Source organism: Balaenoptera physalus, assembly GCF_965194825.1.
Source record: "Balaenoptera physalus genome assembly, chromosome: 2".
NCBI classification, from domain to species: Eukaryota; Metazoa; Chordata; class Mammalia; order Artiodactyla; family Balaenopteridae; genus Balaenoptera; species Balaenoptera physalus.
The window spans coordinates 86,140,998-86,153,524 of record NC_138883.1 but is presented as its reverse complement, the minus strand read 5'-3'; the positions used below and the strand labels follow the sequence as shown (position 1 = coordinate 86,153,524).

Sequence of the window (12,527 nt, the reverse complement as noted above, 5' to 3'; positions counted from 1 at the left end):
TGTTGTTAGTGTATAGAAATGCAACAGATTTCTGTATTTTAATTTTGTGTCCTGCAACTTTACCAAATTCATTGATGAGCTCTAGTAGTTTTCTGGCAGCATCTTTAGGATTTTCTATGTACAGTACCATGTCATCTGCAAACAGTGATGGTTTTACTTCTTCCTTTACAATTTAGATTCCTTTTATTTCTTTTTCTTGTCTGATTGCTGTGGCTAGAACTTCCAATACTGTGTTGAATAAAAGTGGCAAGAGTGGGCATCCTTGTCTTGTTGCTGATCTCAGAGGAAATGCTTCAGGTTTTCACCACTGAGTATGAGGTTAGCTGTGAGCTTGTCATATATAGCCTTTATTATGTTGAGGTATGTTCCCTCTATACCCACTTTGTGGAGAGCTTTTATCGTAAATGGATGTTGAATTTTGTTAAAAGCTTTTTCTGCATGTATTGAAGTGATCATATGGTTTTTATTCATACATTGTTTTACTGACTTTCTCCATATCTTCCTTTAGTTCTTTGAGCATTTTTAGGACAGTTAAAAGTCTCTGTCTAGTATATCTGCCTTTACGTCCTTCTCAGGGGTGGTTTCTGTTGATTTATTTTTTCCTTTACATGGGCCATACTTTCATGTTTCTTTGCATTGTGATTTTTTTGTTGAAAACTGGACATTTGAATCTAATAATGTAGTAACTCTGCAAATGAGATTCTTTCCTTTCTCCAGCATATACTGTCTCTTGTTATTCTTTTCATTTACTGTTTTTGTGTTTTTGATTGTTGTAGGCTGTCTCTGTGCTGAGGATCAGACAGAGGTGTAAAGCTAAAGTATTCTCAGGTCTTTTCTGAGCCTTTCCCTGGGCATGTCTGGTCACTTTTTAATTTTCCCTGTGTGTTTTGTTGTTTTTGAATGCCCTGGTCATAAATATCTGGCTCCCAAAAGGAGAAAAAGAGAAAAATGAAGTGGGGGGGGTGGGGGGGGAGAAGGGGTGCTGGCCCTTTAAATCCCCTGGAAGTCACTTCAGCAGGATGGGGAGGGACTTGGAGAAAGGTGCAACAACAATGGCTGCCTACCTCTTTGTCTGCACCTCTGTGATCAGAAGCAGCAGTTAGCAATCAGAGCAGATTCCTGATATTTGGAAAACAGGGTCCTTTTTGCCCACCCTGACTTCTGCAAGCTACGTGCAAGATGCTCGTGCAAGGACCAGTGCACAGCTGCCTGCCACTTGGCTGGGAATAGGGAATGGGTGGCTGCTACTATGTTAAGAGCTGAAATTAACTTCAATTTGTCCTCCAAGTCTTCCTCTGGAAGTGGCAAGTCTTCAATAGACTCCAGAGTTCCAAAACAGTTACTTAAGATGGATTATGCCAGTGCAATTGTTATCTAGGTGGGAAGACAGATTCCTGCTTTCTTCCCAGAATCCTCTCCTTCATAATAATTTTCTAAAATACAAATTAGTACCCTCATATTTCCCTACTGAAAGCTGTCTATATTTAAGTACATAGGAATCTCTTTTATTCTTGAATCCATTAACTAAGATGTACCCAAATTATCACCCTATATATGTACTTTTCCTTTTAAATTTTTGAAAAATATAAATATGTGAAATGATATTAATCTAAACAGAGACTCTAACAAAACCATATGAAATTATTTACTCAACCAATATTTGTAAAGTGCCTACTAAAGCAAAATACTGTGCTTTGCACTACTCCTATTGTTTAAGGATGATTGTTAGGACTACTTTGCACAATGAATACTTCAACAGAAGTACTTTATTCAACAAACAGTTCATACAACTCAACAACAAAAAAACAAACAACCCAGTCCAAAAGTGGGCAGGAAACTTAGAGACATTTCTCCAAAGAAGAAATACAGATGGCCAATAGGCACATGAAAAGATGCTAAACATCACTAATTATTAGAGAAATGCAAATCAAAACTACAATGAAGTACCACCTCTCACCAGTCAGAATGGCCATCATTAAAAAGTCTACAAGTTTTTTTAAAAGTGCTTTTAAAACCAGAGTTTTAGATTCGTATAGCTAGTAACATTTACTAAGCAATTATTTTGTGTTAGGCTCTCAGCACCTTAAATGTTATTAATCCATTTAATCCTCACAATACATCTATGAGGGTAGTTAATATTATCAAAGTTCTCTAATGTTCACACGAGAAAATTGACGTCCCATGGGTAGTAAGTACCTCTAAACAAAGCTCTTGCTTTTAACCACTGTGATATTCAGCCACTAGCAAAATAACTGTTCACCAGAGTTATCAGGAAAGGCAAATCTTATCTTTTGAACACTAAGCTATTACCCTACAATTTAAAATTGTTCTTCAAGGTTTCCTTACTTCCTGTTGTTTTGCTTCACACTGGGAGAAACTTTACCAAGTCTCCTTTGAGTATTTCTAAATAGCAGTCTCAGTAAAATTTTGTTACAGTCTTTGGTCAAAAACAATAAAATCTGATCCTTCTGCCATTTGTTAATCACTTTTGGAGTCTTTTTGCTCCATTAACCTTTTCATTTGCACATGAAGAGAATTATAATCTCACCCCCAAATTTCACCCACATTGCTATTATTAAATGACCAGAATATGAAGCCTTATTAGAGACAGACAAGATTACATTTTTTTCTTTCTTTGCTGTTTTTCAAACTACAAAGAACACCCACTTTTTGCACCAAGTGAAAAAATACAATGCATGAAGAAAAAACTAACCTTCCATCCCTACCTCAACCCCTAATCCTACTCATTTAAGTATCCAACAGATCCCCTTCAGGTACTGACGGAAAGAAGGCTATAACCAACAGGTATGTCCTTCCATACCTTTCTCCACATATATAAGGATATACAGTTCTTCGTTTTTCTTTATTTTCATTGAAATAGACACATATAATGCACATCAACCTGCAACTTGCTTTTTATCACATAACATAGCATGAACATACAGGTTATTTCCCATAGATACAACTCTTCCTTTTTTCATGCATACACAAATCCACAGTTACACGAACACAATTTAAAATAATTGGGGGACTTCCTTGGCAGTCCAGTGGTTAAGAATCCACCTTCCAATGCAGGGGAGGTGGGTTCGATCCCTGGTTGGGGAGCTAAGATCCCACATGCCACAGGGCAACTAAGCCCACGCGCCGCCAAGTACTGAGTCCGCGCTCTCTGGAACCCACGCACCACAACTAGAGAGAAGCCCACGCACCGTGCAACGAGAGGTGCTGCATGCTGCAACTAAGACCCGGTGCAGCCAAATAAATAAATAAATAATTAAAATAATTGGGCTATCATGCATGCTGCGTGGGGAATGCTTTGTTTTATTTCCTTTTTATTTGCCACCCCTCTTTTCCCTTCCTCTTTTCCTCCCTCATACATTAACCCCCACCTGTGGGTAAGATGTTAACAACTGGCATCATTTCTTGTTCTTCCCACAGTCATAACCATAAATGCACACACACACACTCACATATTTATGGGTTTTGAATTCTTCTAAGACATCTGCAATATATTCCACGGTGTATATGTACCAAAATTGAGTCAGTCGTTCCCCTATAAATGGGCAATCACTTGTTTCCACTATTTTATCCCTACTCAAAATGGTTCAATAAATACCCTTGACCATATATCCTTATTACTGGTTATTTTTATAGAATATGACCCTTACCTCTAGACACTCCAAAGTATAAAGTCTAACTTCCTCTATCAGAACTGCAGCAAAGCCTGAGGCCTCCCCTGAACCCTCTAGGCCCTGACTGCCTGCTGACCCACAGCTGCTGCTGCTGGTTTTTTTTTTTGTTTTTTTTTTTTGAAGCAAAGGGTGAAATAATCTTTTTATAGGACACTGCAAGATATGAAGTTCCACACAGAAATTAAGAAACCCATTGAGAGGAGAAGCTTCATACAATATGCACAGTTTGGAACTCTTCAAGTATAGTTTCCTTGTAAAAAGTGGTTTTACCATAGCAAACCACATTTAAAGAGCTCTTAGAGAAACAGTAAGACAAACTTATACCAAACATAGTACACATAGTACACATTATTTTGGTATAATAAACTTATGCTTTAGTTGTACAATCTAAAAGTGGTCTCACACACATAAAATAGATAGCTAGTGGGAAGCAGCCGCATAGCACAGGGAGATTAGCTCGGTGCTTTGTGATCACCTAGAGGGGTGGGATAGGGAGGGTGGGAGGGAGGGAGATGCAAGAGGGAAGAGATATGGGAACATATGTATATGTATTACTGATTCACTTTGTTATAAAGCAGAAACTAACACACCATTGTAAAGCAATTATACTCCAATAAAGATGTTAAAATAAATAAATAAATTTTAAAAATTAAAAATAAATAAATAAGTAAATAAATAAAAATAAAAGTGGTCTCAGAATGCCATCTGGAACTTGGGATGTACAGCCTTCAGAGGCAGTTTCTGGCACAACATTTTGAAATTCTTGTTCTTCCATAGGGAAGTATTTCTTAATCAAACTTAATGAAACTACGTACACAGACTCATGTCATGGTTTTATAGAGCTTCAATTTTGTCCAGACCTCTACATTCTTCAATTATACTAAGTTTCTCTGTTTCACCTAGTTTCTCAGCAGCCTGAAAGATACCTGAAATGGCATCCAGAATAACCATGGTAATTTTGGTATCCTTCACAGTTCAGAGATTCATCAACAATTCTATTATGCCACAGTGAACAATCTGTTACACAATCTGTTCCACAATCTGTTCAACTGTTCCACAACTTTTCTAGTTGGTCACAGCCCATAAAGCTTCCTTTTGCGTCTTAAAGTCTGCCTTAGAACACCAACGAGGAATGGGACTAATCCATGATTCACAACTCACTGCATCTGGTGATGGTGGCCAGCTATGATATTTGATATTGTCCATGTATCTGCTAATACTTCTGGACATCATGATACAGGAGACGAACTAAAGTAGGAAGAATTTGCTCAACAGCATCTAACAGGGATGCAGGATTCTTGTTGCAACAAAGGTTTGAAAGTGTCCAGGTAAGGTACTACAAGTAACCACATGCTAAAGATGACACATTAGGAACTGCAAGAAAAGCCAACAGTGGATCAACTGTACCACACTTGATAGCCAAGTCAAAAAAACCTGAACCATCACTTGCAATGTTTCCGAGAGCCCATACAGCTTGTTCACTGATGTAAGCATGGGGAGATGCCAGCAGAGAAATGAATGCTGGGACAGCACAGCCCCAGTCTGTTTTTCTTTTTTTCTGTTTTTTTTAACATCTTTATTGGAGTATAATTGCTTTACAATGTTGTGTTAGTTTCTGCTGTGTAACAAAGTGAATCAGTTATACATATACATATATCCCCGTATCTCCTCCCTCTTGCGTCTCCCTCCCACCCTCCCTATCCCACCCTTCTAGGTGGTCACAAAGCACTGAGCTGATCTCCGTGTGCTATGCGGCTGCTTCCCACTAGCTATCTATTTTACATTTGGTAGTGTATATATGTCAATGTCACCCTCTCACTTAGTCCCAGTTTACCCTTCCCCCTCCCTGTGTCCTCAAGTCCATTCTCTACATCTGCGTCTTTATTCCTGTCCTGCTCCTAGGTTCTTCAGTACCATTTTTTTTTAGATTCTATATATATGTGTTAGCATACGGTATTTGTTTTTCCTCTTTCTGACTTACTTCATTCTGTATGACAGACTCTAGGTCCATCCACCTCACTACAAATAACTCAATTTCGTTTCTTTTTATAGCTAATATTCCATTGTATATATGTGCCACATCTTCTATATCCCAGTCTGTTCTGATTGACTGATTTATGCACGCATGCTGCGCCAGGTCTTAGATGCGGCATGCGGGATCTTTAGTTGCGACATGCATGCAGGATCTAGTTCCCCAACCAGGGATCGAACCTGGGCCCCCTGCACTGGGAGTGTGGAGTCTTACCCACTGGACCACCAGGGAAGTCCCAGCCCCAGTCTGTTCTGACGTCCTAGAGGCAATGTTAGTGAGCACCCAAGCAGATTCAAACTGAATGGGACTAAAGTCAGTTCTGCCCAAGGAGGACACAAATTTTGGAATCAAACCAGCCCAGATTATGTTGTCAACGGGGGGCTGTTTTTCCTAGAAGGCAGTTTCCCAGCAGCTTGAGTCACTTGGAGCTGGCTTTCCAAATTGTTGCTATTGATGCCTTTGACAGTATCGTCAACAGACCAATTTACAGTGCCCTGGTCGTTTCGGTTTTCTTGCAGTGGAGAAGCAGCAGCCTCAGGAAGCAACCTTACATTTCTCCTTTTCAGCACCTGGTCATCCTTCTTAGCTTATTAGCTTTCCTCAGCTCCACATTAACCAGTATTCAGTGCAGCCTCATTTCTGTACTATCGTGCCCTTGAATCTGTTAAGGCAGGCAGCTGGTGAGTTAGCATTCCTGTTGCTGGACATGGTTATGAGACACAGGGAGAAAGCTACAGAGCCAGCTCAGGTTTCCACAAGAGGCTGTGCAGACCCTATAGCTTCTTGACTTAAGAAAACCTGGGGCTAGAAATGGAAGGAAGCTGAGACATATTCAAGTCTCTTCTTTCTAGATATTCTCTAAGCATGTGATTTCCCCTGATTCTTCAACCTCTTGCCACGATGTGCCCCAAATGATTTTCCCCACCACCCTGTAGAATACTAGAAATTCTCTCCATTAGAGTAATTCATCTGAGTTTGCTGTAACTTCACAGTGCCCCTATTAAAATGCACATGCTACCAGGAAGGACAGAAGGATACTTTGTTGTGAATAGAAAAGGGGTTGGAGAAATTATTGTGTGCTGGATAAGATGGTGATCAGGTATCAGAGAAGATAATGATAATAATAATAATAACACTTATGTAGCATTTATTATCTGCGAAGCACTGTTCTAAGTGTTTTATATTACTTACTCATTTAGTCCTCACAACAACTCTGAGGTAGGTATCATTATCCCCATTTTACAGATGAGATAAGTGAAGCACAGAGAGATAAAGGGACTAGCCCAGGATCACAGCCAGTAGTCTGTGAAACTGGAAAATAAACCATATTTTTAATCACTATACTTCACCACCTTTCATCTAGAAAGGAGATGGGGTGTCAAAGAGGAAAGTCTAGGGTCCCTCTGGTGTCAGACCCTAAAATATGCCCTCTCTACTGAATGCAACTCTTATCACCTTTATCAAAAGATAAAAATAGGGGCTTCCCTGGTGGCACAGTGGTTGAGAATCTGCCTGCCAATGCAGGGGACACGGGTTCGAGCCCTGGTCTGGGAAGATCCCACATGCCACGGAGCAACTAAGCCCGTGAACCACAGCTACTGAGCCTGCGCGTCTGGAGCTTGTGCGCCGCAACAGGAGAGGCCGCGATAGTGAGAGGCCCGCGCACCGCGATGAAGAGTGGCCCCCGCTCTCCGCAACTGGAGAAAGCCCTCGCACAGAAACGAAGCCCCAACACAGCAAAAATAAATAAATAAATTTATTAAATTAAAAAAAAAAAAAAAAAGATAAAAATAGAAATCCCTGTCTAGGGCTTCTTTTTCTGAAAAGAAAAAAAGTAAAGAAAAAGAGAGACTTCCCTGGTGGCGCAGTGGTTAAGAATCTGCCTGCCAATGCAGGGGACACGGGTTCAACCTCTGGTCTGGGAAGATCCCACATGCCACGCAGCAACTAAGCCCGTGTGCCACAACTACTGAGCCTGCGCTCTAGAGCCCGTGAGCTACAGCTACTGAAGCCCGTGCGCCTAGAGCCCGTGCTCCGCAACAAGAGAAGCCACAGCAATGAGAAGCCCGCACACCGCAACGAAGAGTAGTCCCCACTCACCGCAACTAGAGAAAGCCCGCACACAGCAACAAAGACCCAACGCAGCCAAAAGTAAATTAATTTTTAAAAAAATAAACCTCAAAAAAAAAAAGAAAAAGAAAATTGCACATAGCAGCAAATACTCATACAGAGGTAATAGATACACATACCACACAGAGAAACATAAATTCATATTCTTAGTTTAAGACTCTGATTACTGAAGGAATCAGAAAAACTGAGCTTTGAGATCACCAAAACACCTATCTTTGTTTATACAAGATTTTGCTATTTCTAACAATGCTTTTTTGCTAAGGAATGTTCCCATGGACAACTGTCCAAGTGGCATGTGCCATCTGGTAGGTCCCATATGCGGCTTTCATACTCTCTGGACATTAGCAAGGAATTCACAGGACAGATAGATGGGTTTCTAGCTCTAATGCTTCCCTCTTCCTTGCAAAAAGACAGATTCCTTATACAGGATCCTATGAGAAAAGATGAAAGATGGATTTATTGGAATAGAATCTAAAGACTTGCCATTCCCACAGCCACTTCTAAGAAGACAACCACAAGTGATTCCTTGATCATACTCTGCCACGTTTTATGTCATTTAACCCTGTTTTCTAGGCCCCATCTGACTGGGCCCCAAGCAAAGCAAGTATGGGCAAAAGAGAGACTGTCAACCATTAGATGACCCCAAATAAGAATGCTAATAAGGGTATGCCAAATTGGATAAAGATTAACGGACAGGATCAACTCTTGGGGAGCTCTGAATGCGAGACAGAGAGCTGCTGTTGGCCTCCTACAGTTACTGCTGAATTCTGAGCAGTAATGAATAACGTTCCACTGTCATGTGGCCTGGCTGTGTGACTGTGGACAGCTTCCAGTTTCCTTATTTCCTCACATAGCCTCACATTCATGACGCATCGTGTGAGACAACCTGATCACCTCTCTCCCATGCAGCTTGAAAAAACCCTATCAAAATGGCAGGTTCGACTGTCAACAGCAACAAGCACAAAGCAGAATCACTGAGCAGCAGTCACATGACAAGTGCACTTGTTAGCAGTTTGCCCAGCAGCTGGTCTGGACAAAGACAACGAGGGTGGCAATATGGAAAAATGGCTTGATTATCAGGCGTGAGGGAGTCTTTGCTTATTCATAGGCAGAATCCAAGAGGGATAAGCTGTTTCACTGCCTTCAGGGTAGTATATAAAATAAAGGGACATTGCAGACCCAGGAGAAGGCCTTCACTCCATCAGACAGAACTTCCAAGAGCTAGGATATCTGCAGCAATTCAGGCAAATCATCCCGGAATCTTTCCATTCCTAATAATTAAGGATCTGTGAGACAGAGTTAGCAAATTTTTTTCTATTATGAGCCATACAGCAAATATATTAGGCTTTATGGGCCACAGAGTCTCTGTCACAACTACTCAACTCTGCCTTTTTGTACAAAAGCATCCATAAACACTACATAAACAAATGGGCATGGCTATGTTCCAATAAAACTTCACTCAGTCAGGTGGTGGCCAGATTTGGCCCACAGTTGTAAGGCAAAAGTCCTTTTTAGAGCCAACTTCTTCAAAAATATAAGTGGGTTTGAAGGTTCCAAGAGGAAAAGGAAACAAAGCAAAGCTAAAGAGAGTCCTACATACATGAAAGGCTTTCTAATCCTTTGAAATACATTAAAATTATTTATCATTGAAAATAAAGTGAAAGTATATGGACAGATCACCTAGACCCATTTTCTTATTTATTTATTTATTGGCTGTGTTGGGTATTTGTTGCTGCATGCAGGCTTTCTCTAGCTGTGGTGAGCGGGGGCTGCTCTTCGTTGTGGTGTCGTTATGGTGCACGGGCTTCTTATTGCAGTGGCTTCTCTTGTTGCGGAGCACGGGCTCTAGGCACGCGGGCTTCAGTAGTTGCACCAGGCGAGCTCAGTAGCTGTGGCTCGTGGGCTCTAGAGTGCAGGCTCAGTAGTTGTGGCGCACGGGCTTAGTTGCTCCGCGGCATGTGGGAGCTTCCCAGACCAGGAATCAAACCCGTGTCCCCTGCACTGGCAGGTGGATTCTTAACCACTGCGCCACCAGGTAAGTCCCGACCCATTTTCTTACAATAACTGATATTGTACCAAAGTTAAAGTCACTCGAGAAGATCAACACTGAAGAGTCATCAGTCAGGACAAGCTTAGGTTAGCTTAGGCTATTGTAGCAAACCTCTAAAGCATAGTAGCTTAAAACAACAAAAGTTTATTTCTGGCTCATGCTACCTGTGGGTCAGTAGGGAGTCTTGATGGTTGTAGCTTCTCTGACAGAACTACCTGTCTCCAACATTACTGATCTTGGTGCCAGAAGAAAAGAGGGCTTTGGAAGGTCATACTCCAGCAACTGAAGGCTCAGACATCATTTCTCCTTAAAATATACTGGACAGAGCTCATAATATGGCCCCCCTCCCCTCACACAATGGGACCAGGAACTGAAATTCTATCATGCAACAGAAGATGAAAAGCCAGGAATACTGAGTAAGCAGCATGAGTGACTACACACAGCAATGGTTAAGTCACTTTTACCTAGATGATCACAAAATGAGATTTTCTTATTAAAAACACATTTCTGATATACTGGTTAGCCAGAAACCACTGTCAACTTCATTTACATTAAAATTTCAAAGTGTTCAGTATACCCTTCCTTAGTGTCTAAGGATTTGGCAATGGCAGGACTTGAGGTCATCATTATGAGTATCAATTCTTAATGCCCATACTGGTAGATGCAGAAAATAGAGCAGACTGAGTGTTTACTGACCACAGGACATAACCAGAAGCTGTGCTGGGGGCAGGGCTCTCCCAGGAAGTTTTGAGGACAGGATACACAGAGTGGTTTTTCCACAGCCCTCTCCAAGACTAGCATGTATTTCAGAATTCCTTCGCTCCCTACTGCAGTCTTCTGGACCAGCTTTGATGGTATAGCAGGTGCTGTTAATGTTCTACACCTATATACACTTGGATTCCTTTACTATTTTCATGTGCACCAGCCAGTGGGTGTGCTTTAACTTCCAAAAGTCAGTATCTGTGTCTCTTTGTCTGTTTTTCTTGGACGATTGCCCTCAGGTTACTGAAACGCATTTTAAGAGCTAGAAATTCTTTCTTTCTTTATTTTTAACATCTTTATTGGAGTATAATTGCTTTACAATGGTGTGTTAGTTTCTGTTTTATAACAAAGTGAATCAGCTATACATATACATATATCCCCATATCTCCTCCCTCTTGCATCTCCCTCCCACCTTCCCTATCCCACCCCTCTAGGTGGTCACAAAGCACCAAGCTGATCTCCCTGTGCTATGTGGCTGCTTCCCACTAGCTATCTATTTTACATTTCGTAGTGTATATATGTCCATGCCACTCTCTCACTTCATCCAGCTTATCCTTCCCACTCCCCGTGTCCTCTAGTGGTGCTGGGAAAACTGGACAGCTACATGTAAAAGAATGAAATTCGAACACTCCCTAACACCATACACAAAAATAAACTCAAAATGGATTAAAGACCTAAATGTAAGGCCAGACACTATAAAACTCTTAGAGGAAAACATAGGCAGAACACTCTATGACATAAATTACAGCAAGATCCTTTTTGACCCATCTCCTAGAGAAATGGAAATAAAAACAAAAATAAACAAATGGGACCTAATGAAACTTAAAGCTTTTGCACAGCAAAGAAAACCATAAACAAGACAAAAAGACAACCCTCAGAGTGGGAGAAAATGTTTGCAAATGAAGCAACTGACAAAGGATTAATCTCCAAAATTTACAAGCAGCTCATGCAGCTCAAGATCAAAAAAGCAAACAACCCAATCCAAAAATGGACAGAAGACCTAAATAGACATTTCTCCAAAGAAGATACACAGATTGCCAACAAACACATGAAAGAATGCTCAACATCACTAATCATTAGAGAAATGCAAATCAAAACTACAATGAGGGATCACCTCACACCAGTCAGAATGGCCATCATCAAAAAATCTACAAACAATAAATGCTGCAGAGGGTGTGGAGAAAAGGGAACCCTCTTGCACTGTTGGTGGGAATGTAAATTGATACAGCCACTATGGAGAACAGTATGGAGGTTCCTTAAAAAACTAAAAATAGAACTACCATATGACCCAGCAATCCCACTACTGAACATATACCCGGAGAAAACCATAATTCAAAAAGAGTCATGTACCACAATGTTCACTGCAGCTCTATTTACAATAGCCAGGACGTGGAAGCAACCTAAGTGTCCAACGACAGATGAATGGATAAAGAAGATGCGGCACATATATACAACGGAATATTACTCAGCCATAAAAAGAAACGAAACTGAGTTATTTGTAGTGAGGTGGATGGACCTAGAGTCTGTCATACAGAGTGAAGTCAAAAAGAGGAAAACAAATACCATATGCTAACACATAGATATGGAATCTTAAAAAAAAAAATTGATATGAAGAACCTAGGGGAAGGATAGGAATAACAGCCAGATGTTCTTTAGAAGGCAGTTTTTACCAATGACTGATGGGTACAGGGAAACTCAGGACATTCTTGATTAGGAAAACTCTATACTCTGTCTTCAGAGCACCTCTGTGGAGTTGCTTGGCCTCCTCCTTCCCTTGCTGGTCTCAGTTCCCCACCCTACCTACCACTTCTTTTCCAGCGATACGTCCTAATAAATGACTTTCACACAACTCCTTATCTCA

The 12,527-nt window shown here is 40.9% G+C and overlaps 1 protein-coding gene and 2 pseudogenes across 3 annotated transcripts in view; all 3 read right to left on the bottom strand.

Annotated features, from left to right (window-relative positions):
* The window catches only part of STARD9 (StAR related lipid transfer domain containing 9), a 133,309-nt gene that overhangs the window by 92,148 nt on the left and 28,634 nt on the right, over positions 1–12,527 (bottom strand). The gene's annotated exons all lie outside the window — the stretch shown is intronic.
* On the bottom strand, positions 4,342–5,819 carry LOC309655622 (importin subunit alpha-1 pseudogene; annotated as a pseudogene). The gene is made up of 2 exons: positions 5,816–5,819; positions 4,342–4,914 (listed from the first exon to the last, which is right to left on the bottom strand). The product of its transcript is annotated as an importin subunit alpha-1 pseudogene (transcript).
* LOC309655594 (importin subunit alpha-1 pseudogene) lies at positions 4,649–7,195 on the bottom strand (annotated as a pseudogene). The gene has a single exon. The product of its transcript is annotated as an importin subunit alpha-1 pseudogene (transcript).